Source organism: Petaurus breviceps, unplaced genomic scaffold (assembly GCF_028583685.1).
Source record: "Petaurus breviceps papuanus isolate PSGF00001 unplaced genomic scaffold, PetGlider_PUasm1.0 90847, whole genome shotgun sequence".
Classification (NCBI taxonomy): Eukaryota; Metazoa; Chordata; class Mammalia; order Diprotodontia; family Petauridae; genus Petaurus; species Petaurus breviceps.
Genome location: NW_027187360.1, coordinates 3,754,928 through 3,769,228, shown reverse-complemented (window position 1 = coordinate 3,769,228; position 14,301 = coordinate 3,754,928). Strand labels below are relative to the sequence as shown.

Genomic DNA, 14,301 nt, shown 5'->3' with positions numbered 1-14,301 from the left:
AGGCTGGGTGCTGCTAACAAGTTATCGCCTTATATGTAAAAGTAGGGATAAGCTGCTGAAGGAAAGAGCTCGGATGGCTAGGGAGTCAGCTGGTTTGCCTGAGGATTCTTCTGTGTCACAGCACTCAGAAGAGCAAACTGGAGGGACTCATGTGGTCCAGGAGCAAGCTACTGTTCATGTAGCTAAAAGGAAGCAAAAAACTAGCAGAACGAATGTGCATGCAGCTTTTGTACAGGCTGGGCAGAGTTGCCCTGACAGCTTCCAGGAGAATGTGTGTGAGGAGAATGGAGCAAGGTTAGATGAGGAGTCTTCTAATGTAGAAGCTCTCCCCATGCGAAGAAGAAGACAGGAGAACCACCGAGGCAAAACAGAGTCCAGGGAGATAATTGAGGATTTCACTCAACAGGAGATCACTGATATATTGAGTAGATTTACCCAAAGAATGGGGAATCTTTAGTGTCTTGGATAGTAAGAATCACTGATGAAGGCCCAGGAGGAATAACACTGGACAGTGAGGACTGTTTAAAATTCATAAGTATCAGTCAGAATCCTTTTGTACACTAGGCTTTTAGGGATCACCATATGCAAGGAGGAAATAACAAAACTAATCTTCTAGCTTTAGCTGCAGAAGGTTGCAAAAAGCAATATCCAACTGAATCTATGTGGCCTAGGGGAAACAGACCCTGGTACTCACTTAGAGACTGTATGAGAAAGCTAAAGGAGGAGGTAATGAAAGCTGCTATCCTGATTGGAGATGCAAATGCATATTATGATACCCCCCTAGGAGGTCCTCATAGAAATATCATAGTGAAGACGGCTCCTCCTGCATATAAGCACCTAATTCTGACTCTATTAATTGGAGAAATAGGGCACCCTCTTTCAGAGGTGCTGGATAAGATTTCACAATTAAGCGATTTAGGGGAATGGGAAAAAGACAAATTGCCTCGAGAGAGAAGAGTAAACAGCCAGAGGATTCAGAGACAAAATAGACCAACAAGAAGGGAACTGTTTACTGCTCTATTAAGAGCAGGGGTGGACTTTAGAAGAATAGATGGTATTCCAACTGAAGAGCTGCATAAGCTGTACCAAGAAAAGGTACTTAGCATTAGAATGAACAGGGAAGCAGGAACCATCCCCGCAGGTATTTCTGAATCTGAATCTTTGTATCCAAGTTTGCCCCACCTTCAGGGGGAATAGGAGATAGGCCAAGCCCCAGCCCAGATAAAAGAAATATGCAGAAGAGATTGCAGACCCCATATTGGTTTAACAATATATTGGAAGAATGGATCAACTACTGTGACTAGGGCACTGATTGATACTGGGGCTGAGGCCACACTTATCTATGGAAACCCTGATAAGTTTAAACATGGAACTCCTATTACCATCACAGGTCTAGGAGGCGCTGAAATATCAGCCAGACAGGTTAAAATAACAATGAAAATTGGGCAGTTACCTAAGAAGGAATATACTGTGGTTGTTGTACCCATTCCTGAATACATCATTGGAATAGATGTATTGAGAGGCATGACTCTGAATTTACCTGAAGGAAGATACCAATTTGCTGTGAGGAAGATAGGAATTAATACAGTTTTAGTGGGAAAACTAAAAATGGACCCAATCACTTTACCTGAACCTTCTGAAGTAATTACTTTAAAAGAGTATCGTGTACCAGGTGGGCAAGATGAAATTACCACTACTATAAAGGAATATGTTAAAGCAGGAGTGTTAGTCCCTACTACCACAAGATGGAATAATCCTGTCTGGCCAGTAAGAAAATCAGATGGGACATGGAGAATGACTGGATTATAGACAGTTGAATAAGGTGACTCCTTCTTTGTATGCTGCTGTTCCAGATACCACCACCTTAATAGAAAGGATCCAGAAATATGATGGGACTTGGTATGCAGTTATTGACTTGGCAAATGCCTTCTTCACCATCCCAATAGACCCTAAACAATGGGACCACTTCGCTTTCACTTGGCAGGGTAGACAATATACTTTTACTCGCTTGCCACAAGGGTACATACATAGCCCCACTATTTGTCACAGGATTGTGGCTGAACAGTTGGATGAATTAAAGCTACCTGGTGTACAGCTTACCCACTACATTGATGATATCATGATACAGGGAAAAGATGCGAAAGTAGTGGAAAGGAGTTTGACCCTTCTAATTGAGCATATGAAAAGTAAAGGGTGGGAAATTAACCCTGCAAAGGTTCAAGGACCAGCTCAGAATGTGAAGTTTTTGGGTATACAATGGAACAAGGGGCTAAGGGAGATTCTTCCTCAAGCCCGACAAAAGATTCAGGATTTTCCTACCCCTACCAATAAGAAGGAGGCCCAAAAGTTCATAGGATTGTTTGGATACTGGAGGCACCACATTCCACATTTGGGACAGATTTTAAAACCTTTATATAGAGTCACACGGAAGAAATATGAATTCGATTGGGGACTTGAGCAGAGTAAAGCTTTTGAAGAAGCCAAGGCTGCCATACAATTGGCCCTAGATTTGTGGCCCATGCAAAATAGTCCAGTGGAATTGCAAGTGACTGTACAAGATGATTATGCAAACTGGAGCTTATGGCAAAAACAACAAAGCCGAAATGTACCTTTGGGATTTTGGTGTAGGAAACTCCCTTCATCTGGAGTCCAGTATACACCTTTTGAAAAGCAGTTGTTAGCTGCATATTGGGCTTTGGTGGAGACTGAATAACTGACTGTGGGCCATGAAGTGATATTAAGACCTAGAATCCCAATTATGACCTGGGTAATGAGTACCCCAGCTTCTCACAGAATTGGACATGCCCAAGGGGCTAGTATAATCAAATGGAAGTGGTATATTCAAAATAGAGCGAAAACAGGCAAAAGTGGAGTCTCTGCTCTACATGAATCTGTAGCAAACATAGAAATTGAGAGGAATGACACACCCCCTGAGCCAAAGCAACAGTTGGTACAGTCCACTGTAAAATGGAATGAGGGATATGATGTATTAACTGAGGAACAAAAGAGACATGCATGGTTTACTGATGGGACAGCAAAATATTTGGGGCAAAAAAGACATTGGAAAGCAGTGGCCTATAACCCATGTACTAGAAGGACTTTGGAAAGTACTGGGATAGGTGCAAGTAGCCAATATGCTGAACTTATGGCAGTATATCAAGCCATCAAAATAGAACAAGGAGGACAGTGTCATATATTCACTGATTCATGGGCAGTAGCTAATGGGTTAGCTACATGGATGCCCATGTGGAAAAATGAAAATTGGGAAATTCATGGCAAACAAGTCTGGGGCAAAGAATTATGGGAAGATATCTGGAACATGTCTTTGGTCACTGACTTGTCAGTTTTTCATGTAGATGCTCACATGGCCCCCACCACACCAGAACGTGAGTACAATGCTCATGCTGATCGACTGGCAAAGATTGCTACTGAACATATTGTCCCTACTTTGACAACAACTGATGATCCGGTATTAGCAAAATGGGTCCACCAAACAGCAGGCCATTTGGGGGTCCAGGCCACACACCAGTGGGCACAAGATCGAGGTATTAGTATCTCTCATTCACTGTTAAAACAGATAGCAGAAGAATGTCATATATGTCAATTGGAAAAGGAGCGAACTGTTCCTCGGGTAGTAACTGGAGAGATAGATAGCAAGAGGAAAAGTCCCAGCCCAAATCTGGCAAATAGATTATATTGGTCCACTACCACTGGATAAAGGATGCAGATTTATATGTACTTGTGTTGATACCTATTCAGGTGTACTAGTAGCTTGTCCTTATAAGAATGCAACCCAGAAAAACACATGTAAAACTCTAGATCTCATAAGTCTATATTATGGAACCCCAATGCAGATTCAAAGTAACAACGGGTCACATTTCAAAGGCAATGAAATGAAGAAGTATTGTATACTAAACAATATAGAATGGATATATCATATTCCATATTATCCAGAAGCATCTGGGTTGATTGAAAGAATGAATGGATTACTGAAAGGACAATTGAGGAAGTTAAGTTCCAATAATTCATATCAACATTGGAAGGATAATTTGTTCATGGCTTTGCTTAATTTGAATAATAGACCATTGGGAGGAAGTACACCTCTAGCCAGAATGATGACCCCCAATCTGCAAATTAGAAAACAACAAACACACAAGATCCCAAATATTGAGTATTGGACCTTGAGGCCAGATGTCCCAGCACCGTACCCAGGACCACCTGGTTCAGTGGGGTATGATTTACATTGTTTAGAGGACTTTTGGTTGGACAGAAAAGAAATAAGAAAAATCTCCACTGGGATATGCATAAGAATCCCTAAAAATCACTTTGGACAGATTTTACCCAAATCAGGATTAGCAGCTCAAGGAATACATGTATTGGCTGGAGTAATAGATTCTAATTATCAAGGGGAAATTGTTGTAACATTCCAGAATTTAGGTGAAGGGCCCATACAGATTCACAAGAATGATAGGATAGTTCAAGTGATTATCGTTCCTTGTAAAACAATGCCACTTGTAAAAACTGACCCTCCTTCCAAAATAACTGTCACAGGAACTGAAGGATTTGGTTCTACTGATAGAATAAAATCAGGAGCTAAAGTATGGGTAAAACGGAAGCCAGATGATGTTCCAAAGGCTGCAGAGATTATAGCATATGGGAGGGATAACACTGTAACTATTGTTTATTCTGGAGAAGATGATTACAAAATTGTACCCTTAACTCATTTATTCTACCGTGAGTGAGGCTACGATAGTCTGGTTATTGTCTCTTTGCTTTTTCTTGATTTTTTGTTTGTTCACCTTGTTTGTTAGATTTGTTTCCACAGGCTTGGTACCCTCCATCTGTAGATGCCTGATAGCTTAAGCTGGATGTCACCCCCTGTCTGCAACTGTGATGTGTCACCCTTGGACCTGGCATCAAGCATATTAAGAACTGACCTCTCAAATGGGACCCCTTAGGACAGGGACAGCTCTACATCCGATTTCAGCAGCAAGTAGCCATAGAAGAAGAGATCTTCACCCCTTACCACAAGATTTTGGGGCCCCATTTGTTTGGGGTGGGGGGAATGATGGGGAGCTTGTGCTCAAGCCCCACCCTAAAATATGGTTTTCTGTGTTTATTGTGTGCTATTCTTGTTATATTGTTGTGAAATTTTGTTGACACCAGTTATTCCTATTGTATTTTTGCCAAGTAAGGGACATGAAAGATCTTGGGGCCGAATGTAAGGGTTATGGGATTTAAAGATCTTCCATGCCCCGTTGGACTTGCTGACGTAGCAGGAAGGGGCGGAGCAAGAGGAAGCGGAAGCCAAGCTAGCATTCTTGCGGTGGCTGGCGGTGGTGGCGGAGGCAGCAGCAGCAGAGGCAGCGGCAGCGCAAAGCCCTTTTTGACTTAGCCAGAATTTCTGCTAAGGACTCCTGCTGAGGACTGCCAGGGGCAGGAGCTGCTGGGAGCGCGCTTCCCAGACGCTGGGTGGTTGCTGTGAGTGGGGAGAGGAGGACCTTTGCCTGAGATAGCCTGTTCTGTTTTAAAGGCTTGAAAATGTGGGTGCTTTCTACTTTATCTACCTGTGCCAATATCATAACTACTCTGATGGCTTTCACTTTCTGGTTTTGGGACTCAGTCTTTTGGTATCTTAAATTTTCTAGTTTATTTCCCCATATGGCAAGCATGACGTATTTTGTAATGGATAATTATATCAGCATATTTGTAATCTTCATAGGCATTGTGAAAATGGCATTGCTGATACACCATATGACAGTTGTGAGTTGTGAGAATCGGGTCAGCAGCAGTGGAAATTAGCAGGATAGAAAGCTCCTGTGAATAGGATAAACATTCTTCTTGTTACCCATGCTTAAAACCTTGAGTTCTTTGACTCCTTCCTCACCCCTATATACAATCACTTGCAGAGTTCTCTCCAGGAAGCACTCCTGATTCTCCCCCAGAAAGCTCACTCCACCTCTACAGTGTTTCCCTCTAATTAGGTAGTTCCTTCATTTTAAGGAAAAGGCCAGGCCTGTCACATCTTCATTCTTGTCCAGGAGTCCTCCTTCTCTTGGACTGTCTCCACAAAGCCCCCAGGCTTGGATATCTTCATTTCTTTCTCTTCCCTCCCTTTTTCAGTTTCCTTTTTTTTTTTTTTTTTGCCTTTTGGAGGGCAATTGGGGTTAAGTAACTTGCCCAAGGTTACATGGCTAGTTTTTTTGTGTGGGTGTGAAGTGTCTGAGGCCAGAACCGAACTTGGGTCCTCCTGACTCCCAGGCCAGCGCTTTATTTATTCACTGTGCCACCTAGCCACCTTCAGTCTCCTTTTATGTACAGTCTTCCTCCATTAGAATGTAAGTGCCTTGATGGTATCCCCAGTACTTAGCACACAGTAAGCTCTTAACAGATTCTTGTTGATTTGACTTGAATTCTGCTACTTGATTTGAAACAGTTATCTCTTGACCTACAGTGGACATAACAGCTATCTGTTACGGATCAGACTTGTTCTGCTTGACCTCAGAAGGCAGAACTACAAGCAAGGAGTAGGGGGAAGCTGAAGAGAGAAAATTAAAGACACAGTGTAAGGTAAATCTCTCCCCTTCCCCATTCCCTCATTTTAATTTTGTTGTCCTGAACTTAACAAATATAAATATATATGAACATTTCCATATATCAAACAACAACACAGAAAGAGGTTAGTAAATGAATATAAATTTCTCTCTCTCTCTTTCTATACACACACACACACGTGTGTATAGTATGCTATACATACACACACACAGATACAGACATAGATATAGATATTTCAACCCAGCAGAAAAGAAAATTTTCCTAATAGAGGTAACAAAGTACAGCAGGTAGTACTCTAGAAGTATACTTCATTTATAAGTCTTCAAATAAAGCATAATTCAAGGTAAAATGTGATCAAGTCACAAAACATATCAGGGAGATAATGGTTTACATCTTTTTAAACACTGAGCTTCCCCCTCCCCCCTTTAACTATTTTATTTATTTATTTACTTATTTAAAGCAATCAGGGTTAAGTAACTTGCTCAAGGTTACAGGGCCAGTTATTTCTGGGTGTGGTGCTAAGTATCAGAGCCTGGATTCAATCCCAGTTCATCCGGACTCTGGGGCCGGTGCTCTTACTCACTGAGCCACCTGGCCACCCCTAAGCAATTGGGGTTAAGTAACTTGCTCAAGGTTACACAGCCAGGTGCTAAGTGTTTGAGCCCAGATTCAATCCCAGGTCATCCCGACTCTGGGGCCGGTACTCTTACTTGCTGTGCTACCTGGCTGCCCCTCTTTTAACTATTTTAGAAAGAATTAAGCCCACAGAAAAAATCAGACTAGGACAGTAGCAGGGAAAGTGGAGTCTAAATTAAAAAAAACTTCAAAAGAAGCTTGCAAGTTTTGAAAAGAAATGTTCAAAAGAAGTTTTAGTAATTGAAGTGCTGTTACTAAAAGCAAAAGAGGGGATAGCTGGTGCAGCTAGGTTACCAATTACAGAGCAAAGAGTTCTTTATACCTACCAGGGTCTGGTACATGGTAAGTGCTTAATAAATGCTTTCTGACTGACTGATCTGCCTCAATAACTGCAGAGGGCATCACTATATTGCTACAAAGTACAGTAATTTGTTTTAAAAAAAAAAAAACAATCTTAAGCCGTCAAGAAAATGTAAAGAAGATTGTATTCAGTATTCTCTCTCTAAGAAAGTCTGAGAATATATAATACATTTTAAGGATGCCACAATTTTGTGAACAATATGTAGAAAATACATAAAATGACAGCAAAGTCTGGATTCCTGAAAATCTTCCTTTGTGAAGCAACTAACTCACACCCAGACAAGGCCAAATTAAAAAGGTGCTGATGTCTTGTAGATAGTTTAGCAACAAGAACTCAGTGAAAAGGTTAGTAGCATATACTGAATGAAAATAGGTACTCTTTTATTTCTAAAAAAGTATTAATGAAATAAAAAGTTATCTGATTCCTCAAATGGTTTATTTTCATTTTGGGTAAGTTTTTAGAACAACTTTTCCCACATGTAAAATATATCATAATAATAATAGCTATGATGATAGCTAACATTTATATAGTGTCTACTACATGCCAAGCACTGTGCTAAGCACTTTACATTTATTATCCCATTTGGTCCTCACAACAACCCTGGGAGGTAGCTGTTATTATGATCCACATTTTTACAAATGAGGAAACTAAGGCAAACAGAAGTTAAATGACTTGCCCAGGTTCACAAAGCTAATAAGCGTCAGAGGCTGAATTTGAACTCTAGTCTTCCTAAGTCCAGGCTTAGTATTCTATCCATTGTGCCACCTAGCTGCCTCAATAATCATCAAAACAAAACGTGTTCCACATATATCATATAGCAAATTGAGTTTGTGTTATGGTCATATATTTGAACAATGAATAATTCTGATAGAATATAATACTGAGAAACGACTTGCCTGAATTACTAACATGGCTGAAGTCAACCCAAATAAGGTCACTTAGCTTCAGAAGACAATGTATACATTCATATAAAGTACAAATTATAAATTTAAAGATGTAGATGGATGGCTTCTCTTTATTCTAACAAATGAAAAGACAAGCGGGACCTTAAAGATCATGTAGTTTGCTTTATTTTACACGTAAGGAAATTAAGAATCAGAGTGGTAGTGATTTGTCCAAAGAAACAGAGATGATAGAGATTCGATCTGAACACCAGTCTTCTGACTCTAAAGCTAAGCAGTCTTTGCATTGCTCCAGACTGCTTTCCCATTAACTGGTGACAATGACTGAAGAAGGCTTGAAATTAGACAGACTGTAAGAAATTTAGTAAATTAAAAATGTAACTTAAAGAATTAAAACTATGAAGTAAAATCATTACAATGTATACTAGATAGACAAACCATTATACATAAGAAGTCTATTCCTATGTCCTACTGGCTGACTGCTGATAATTTAGATCAAGATATATATATACTTCACAAGAAATTATTTCCTTGGTCACTGTCTAAAGGAAAAAATGCAAGACTCTGATTATATATCCTGAGAAGAGCTCACCTCTTCTCTGCTCTTTAGTTTTCATTTCACTTTAAGCAGCAATTCAGTTCAGTTTGGTAAATATGTATTAAGTGCCTGTTTGGTCAAAGCATGGTGCTAGGGTTTGGTGAATGTTTTTGTTTTGTTCCAGACCACAGATTTCATTGGCACAGGGAAATCTTCATGAAGAAATCCTCTGCCAAGGCAGATCGGCCATTGCTTTACAATGTACAGTCTTACAGAATTATCTGGAGCACCAGGAGGTTAAGTGATAAGATCAAATCTCTAGCATATGTGAGAAGTTGGACTTGAAAACATTTCCTCAGGGGCTCAGGATGCAAAAACCAAAAGTTCTGCCCTTATACGTTCATTCATTTATTCAATAAGCATTGATAATTGTCTGCTACCTGCCAAGGACTTTACCAGGTACCTGGAATTCAAAGATAAAAACAATGTGCTCTCAAGAAACTTTCATTCTGTTAGGGATACAATATATACACACATAAGTAAATAAAAGAGGGCTTGAGGAGAGAAAGAGCACTGACAACCTGGGAGATCAGAAAAGGCTTTCCTTAATAACTGGCATAGGAGCTGAATCTTGAAGGAAGCTAAGGATTCTGACAGGAAGGTGTTCATATTCAAATTAAGACAACTGCTACACAATGGCATTTAATAAAAACTTCAGATATTTGATTTTAATTAATACGTTCAGGCATGAGAGTAAAGACAACACTATAAATGGTCAAAGGATATGAACAGGCAATTTTCAGAGAAAGAAATTAAAGATATCTATAAGCACATGAAGAAATGCTCTAAATCACTACTGATCAGAGAAATGCAAATCAAAACAACTCTGAGGTACCACATCTCACCAGTCAGACTGGCTAAGATGACAAAACAGGAAAATGACAAATGCTGGAGAGGATGTGGGCAAATTGGAACACTAATGCATTGCTGGTGGAGTTGTGAACTGATCCAGCCTTTCTGGAGAGCAATCTAGAATTATGCCCAAAGGGCTATAAATACTTTCATATCCTTTGACCCAGCAATACCACTCCTAGGGTTATATCCCAAAGAGATCATAGAAGTGGGAGGAAGACCCATATGTACAAAAATGTTTATAGCAGCTCTTTTTGTGGTGGCAAAGAATTGGAAATTAAAGGGGTGCCCATCAATTGGGGAATGGCTGAACAAGTTGTGGAATACGCATGTTATGGAATACAATTGTGCTATAAGAAACAAGGAGCAGACGGTCTTCATATTTACCTGGAGAGGCTTATACAAACTGATGCTGAGTGAGAAGAGTAGAACCAGGAGAAATTGGTACACAATTACAGACACAACGTATGTGTTATGACCAACTTTGATAGACTAGACTCCTAGCAGCAATGCAGTGATATAAGTCAATCCCAAAAGACGCATGATGGAGAGAAAAATGTGCACCCAGAGAAAGAACTAGAAAGAACTGAGTTTATATCCAGGTGGAAGCAAAATACCTGATCTTTTTCCTTCTCTTATTTGGTTTTATGTCCTCTTTACCATTTTTCATTCCAGCTGATACAATCTGACTTTATAACCTGACTAATGTATAATGTGAAAGTATTTACAAATCCTATACTTGACTATATGCCACCATGGAGGGGAAGGGAGGGAGGGGGACAAAATGTGAAACTCAAGGAATTGTGGAATTGAATCCTGTAAACTAAAAGGAAACAAACAAATTAATTAAGAAAAAAAATAAAAGTTGGAAAAAAAAAAGATTGCAAGGGGCTGAAGAGTAGGAATGAGAAAACCATAGCACAGCTGAGTCTCAGAGGAGACTTTGAGGGAGAATGAATGAATAAGCATTTATTAAGTGCTTATTCTGTATGAAAGCTATAAGAATACAAAGAGAAAAGTAAAATAACCCATGTTCTCAAGGTACTCACACTTTATTAGGGGGTGACAACATATATTTCTGCATATTGGAAAGGTTCTCTGGTCCTTAGGGTCCAGCAGCAAAACAGATGGTAATATATTCTCTTCAATGTCATCTATAAGAGCAGTATAATGATACTCTGAGAGAATGAGATGGTTAAGGGAAGGTACATAGTATGTTGAAGACCTGAACATATTTATAGATAGTAGGGAATATGAGATAGAGATGGGGGAGGGGAAGAAAATGTTTAAAGGCACAAGTTCCAAGTAGAGGGGGTTAACCTTGTTTTTGTTTTTTAATTTTTTTCACTTAAAATTTTATTTTCTCTCCCACCCCATTCCAGTGGAGATGGGGGTAATTGGTGGAGGAAAATGAAGGATTAATCTTGGCAAGGAAGAGGGCCACTTCTTTCTCAAAGACTGGAGCAATGGAAGAGACTGTCAAAAGATACAGGTTTTATGAAATGTGCAAGAAAGGAGTAGATTATGGCAAATGGCCTCCATTTTCTTAATAAACTAAGAATTGAAGTCCTCTGCTAAAAGGAGGAGGAGACATCTATGGGAAAAGATTTGGAATAGTTCCAACAGGGAATATAAATCAATTAGGGGGAAATGACTGTCATACAGCAGTGGGGACCCAGTTGAGATAACAAATTAGTAGTGGACCTAGATGGTGAGGCTCTATGATTTCTTCTAGCAGGGTTCCAATAGCACAGAAAAACAGAGGATGATGGTGCAGCTAGCCCAGGTTCGAAGTTTTACGAGGCACGAACGGCAATGAGGTAAAAGACTCAAGTGTAAAGGACTTTGCATAGTTGAACTGGTCAACTGCAAGGTCAAGTTTGTGGAGTGGAAAGTAAAGCTAGAGGTAACAGACAGGGAGAACAGGGGTGGAGGGACTGGAGGTCACAGTGAATACAAAGATCAGGAGTGAGGCAGAGTGGGAGATGGAAGGATAGGTTATGATCAAAGAGGAAATTCAGAATTCAAAATCACAAGGGTAGTTATATCGAAAGCAATAGAGAGGTTTAAATTGTGAGCATCTCTGTGGCTGCCTGTGGGAGCTGAGGAGGTCGATGTACTGAGAAGCTAAGGTTATTGAGGGGATACTGTCAGGTATGCTGAAGTCACTAAGTGTGAAGCAGGAGTTGGGACATAGGGAATAACTGTGAGCCCCTTAAGAAATGAGGGGGAATGACTCTAACAAAGATTTGGATGGGGTGAAATAAATTCAACTCAAAAAAACACTTATGAGTTAGCCTCTAAGGAACAGAGGCTGTTAAGGAATGTTAGCAGAGGGAACAGGTTTTCACTTCAGCAGATGGTGACTGAATCACAAGGATAAAAGAATCTTGTTAGCTATAGGATGGGGAAAGAACCAAATGATCAGGGCACTCATCCTCCAAGCATTTAGATGACTGTATATGGCATTTCAATTGATGGCAGTATTGTCTGCTTCCAAGGCTCGTCACTTCAAACACTGGGGAGATGTAGGAACAAACAGTAGACATATGCAGCAAGGAGGTTTAAACAGGCCTCTGGGTCAGTAAATACCTTGCATGTAGGTTTCCTGGGCCAGATACACTCAAACGATGCCATGAAACCTCCTGTCAGGAGATGTCAGGGGATGAGACATACTCAAATGATACCCTATCAGCTACCAATCTCTAAGGCCCAGAGGGACAATTCTTCTAGTACCTTTGACACCCATAGGCTTGAGATTTATGAAAGATATAGTCTGAATGTACATTCTTGGATGTAAGTCCTTTAGAACCACTGGCTCTATAAGGCTAAAATCACTGATGGATGTGAGTTCCTTTCAGTTTGGCCCTCAACTTCAATTTGGCCTTTGGCTCCCTGTGGCTAGGAATTCTTATCAGGCTATGATCACTGTCATGAGTGGGTCCCTAGGATTTGGACTGAATTCCTGCTTGATGCTAGCTCCACAGTCTCTTCTAAAGTGGACCAGAGATAAGGTATCCTCAAACAATGCCATATATATGGAGGGAACACTTGACTACCATGCTCTTTATCCCCAGAAGCACATGTCCTCTAGAACCTTTGATGATTAGAGACTCTAGATCTGATATATGTAACAACCTCTTCCACACAGACCCTCTACTGTCTGTTAATTAATATTTTAGCTCCCATTATACCCTGGATAACCCAAGTATCCCACCTAAACTTCTAAACCAATCAACAAAAAGAATTCAGGATTGTGGAAACACAGTTGACACTTTCTTCCACCTACTGGGTTTGGAGCAGTGCTTTTAAATTGATAATTCACTCTAAGATGGCTGGGCATCCATTCTGATTCACTTCAATTGTCTGCAAAGGAGGGATATGATTTCTACCACATCTTTTATGATTACATTACATTTATCGTATAAGCGTCAAGAAGGCAGAGACTAAACCATTTGCTTAATTTATCTCTGAATTTCCCTCTAGCAGAGTAATTTGGGGGCATTTCTATTACAAAAATTTTAAAAAAGAAATAATACTCTCAAAGGTCCTGAAGCAGTAGTCAATTCCTATTCCTTTTTAGGTCCCCAATGTGCAATTTTACCAGATGCCAAGTTGCAATGAAGTGGGCATCAACAGGACGGTTTACCACTTGCTATTAAGTGACTAGAAAAACCTCAGGCTGATTTGTCAGGAATGGAAGTAGGCTAGAAACATAAGCAGCTGGCCTCATTTCATTGCCTTTTGGTAGAGTGCCACAGATGATAACCAGAGTGGAAGTGGGACAATCACACAATTGAGAACAGTCTGCTCTGAATGGCTCCTGCCGGGGCCAGTAGGACTCGGGCTGAGGTAGACACAGTTTGCCTATGGCACACAGAACTGTAGTTAAAAGTTCAACTCATGGTCATTACCAAGAAGGGCAGTTCAGGGAACATTTGGAGGAACCAGCAGGGTTGTTGGAGAAGTAATCTAGGAGGGATAAGTTTGAATGTAGAATAAAAAATCCAGAGGACAGAGGGGTCATGTAAGAACAGTATAGAGTAATCACGAAGTATTGTTCACTCAGTTTCTGAATTTCTTTATTAGGTTACCTATGCTTGCCCACGTTTTTTAAAATAAGGAAACCAACTATACTGAAATATAGTTATCAAAATATTAAAAAAAAAGTTCATGAACCCAACCCCTAAATGTAGAAGGGTGGGGAACAGCAAAGCACAGACAATTCTATAATAAGGGTGGGGGTGGGGAGACACAGAAGTTAGATGAAAAAAAACCTTAAAAGAACAGGCAAAGACAAAGATCTGGAAGGCTAGAGTGGTAAGCTTAAATATGGGGTTTTGATTAAGAAGGATCATTTCAGTAGACACTAAGAGAAAAGTACTTTCTGTCCATTT

At 40.1% G+C, this 14,301-nt stretch overlaps 1 protein-coding gene across 3 annotated transcripts in view; it reads right to left on the bottom strand.

Annotated features, from left to right (window-relative positions):
* Positions 1-14,301, bottom strand: part of SLC9A8 (solute carrier family 9 member A8) — a 129,470-nt gene that overhangs the window by 47,844 nt on the left and 67,325 nt on the right. The gene's annotated exons all lie outside the window — the stretch shown is intronic.